The sequence below is a fragment of the Myotis lucifugus genome, unplaced genomic scaffold (assembly GCF_000147115.1).
Source record: "Myotis lucifugus unplaced genomic scaffold, Myoluc2.0 scaffold_137, whole genome shotgun sequence".
NCBI classification, from domain to species: Eukaryota; Metazoa; Chordata; class Mammalia; order Chiroptera; family Vespertilionidae; genus Myotis; species Myotis lucifugus.
The window spans coordinates 3,022,972-3,025,323 of NW_005871185.1; positions in this window are offsets into that span (position 1 = coordinate 3,022,972).

Consider the following 2,352-nt stretch of genomic DNA (forward strand, 5'->3'; position numbering starts at 1 on the left):
AGATTATTTTTCTGCCCAATAAGTGGGGCTTTGCTACTATTACTCATATTCACTGAGGAGGGGTCAAATGTAAAAAAGTGTCACTGCTTTGAGCCACCACCCCTAGACCCCACCGGAGAAGCCAGGAGGGGACCCCAGTCCCAAGGAGAGAGAAGGTTACAGCTTCAGGTGTTGGAGTTTGATGTGTCCGGGCAGCACCTTGGGCAAGCAGCCAGGGCAGTTCCACGGAGCCTGGCACTCAGAAGGGCCTGTCGCCTGGCTTTAATCTCTGTGGTCACCATTGTGAAATTCTGTCTTTGAATTTCTGTTTTATAAGTGAAGTTTAACAGGACAGGCACAGGAGGCTTGGAGTCTCAGCACACATGTGGTCCTACTTCCCACCACCTCCCTGGGATAGCTTCTCAGTTGCCCACTCCTTTGATCCCTAGTGCCCTGGCTTCCCCCAGCCTTCTCCCCACCTCCCCCCCACCCCGCCTCCTTGCTCCATGGCCTCAGTTGACTTCTGCCCCTGGTGGGAGCCTGGGAATAGTGTGTATATGGGAGGGTCAGGGTAGGGCATGTACCCCACTGCATCTCAGGAAAGGGCAAGGTAGTGGCTGCCACACCCCAGGCTGGCAGTGCTATCAGCAGACATATGGGCCAGGGCCTCTAGCTCATTCCCTAGTGCACCTTGGTGGGGAGGTTATAACTCCTTGGGAGTCGCCTACCTGCTGTGGACATGAGAAAAGAAGATTGACTTCCCTTCTCCTGACTGGGGCCTGCATTTTTATTTTTCACTGGACGCTAAAAATTTTGTAGTCTATCCTGGGCGTGTTGGCCAATGGCAAGAAAAGGTAGATGGAATTGTTCCAACTCATCATGTGTCCTCCAGGAAACTGGGTCTTTCTATTCCTGTCTGAGGAGGAGCAGACATTCTCCAGTATGGTCTTAGCGGGTGCAAAGCAGAGAGCAGCCAGTGATGAATCCTGTTGCTGCCGCTTTTGGGGAAGGACTCAGCCCTTTCTTTATGGGACCCGCTGGGCATGGTCTTGACTAACTGTGGTCAATCAGGGGCTGGCGGCACAGATGCAATAGCCTACAAATCATTTTTAAAACATACAACTACTTACAAATGAGCATGCCAGTAAAACTAGCAAAATCTGAATAAGGTTGCTGATTTTATCAAAGTCAATTGATTAAGATATTGTTAAGATATCTGTGATTAAGATATTGTATTATAATTAGGCTGGATATTGTGCTAATTAGGGGGAAACTGGGTGAAGGTTACACAAGATCTCTCTCATTTCTTACAACTCATGTGAATCTATAGTTATTTCCAAATTAAAAGTGGAAAAATATAACTAAAAATCAGTGATATGCTATCACTTCAAAATACCATTAGCATCTAAATTAAAAATACTGTATAATACCCATTTAATTTTGTATCTAAAACAAACCAGTCTCCCTTGCTTTAGCCAGGGGCCTGGTTTTAAAACTGATCTCACCCATGCGCAGAACCAGTTATCGCTGTTTTCAACATTCCAGACCACGTGGATCCATTAGGCTTCCACTGCTGTGACAGAGATACCTGATCTTATGAATTCTTCATTCATTCATCCATTTGATATATGTGTATATTGGGCACCCACAAGTGTCAGGCGTTGTGCTAAGCACTGGGTGTACAAATGAAACAGGGGTCGTCCTCGTGCTTGAGGATATTTCAGTCAAGAGCAGAAGTCAGATCGACCCACAATTATAATTGCAGTGCTCATGATAGATGCTACAGTAAAGGTAAGAAGAGGGCTCCATGGGAGAACAACTGGAGGGGAGAAGGGAGGTTCAGACAAGTGTCCCTAGAAGGGAGGTTGTTAGAGGGAAGTCTTAAAAAGTGGGAGATAGGTAAGTGCAAAAGAGAAGAAAGTGCTTATAGGAGGACAGAAATCGGGCCGGTGAGAAGCATGAAATCATGTGGTGCTTTGCGGAAGGGAAAGGAGGTGGCTGGAGCATAAGATACAGGTGGGCAGGGGCCACCGAGGAGCCAGGCTAGAGAAGTAGGCTGAGCCAACGTAGAGAGTGCTTGTCCCCTCTATCAAAGATGCTGGACCTGGCCAGTGTGGCCCAGTGGTTGAGCGTCAACCCATGAACCAGTAGGTCATGGTTTGATTCCAGATCAGGGCACATGTCCTGGTTGAAGGCTCGATCCCCAGTGGGGGGCATGCAGGAGACAGCCGCTCAATTATTCTCTCTCATCATTGATATTTCTATCTCCCTTCCTTTCTCTGAAATCAATAAAAAACATGTATGTGTGTGTTTTTTAAAGGTGCTGGGACCTTCTTAAAACTTCAGGTAAGGCAGTGACATGATGAGCCCATC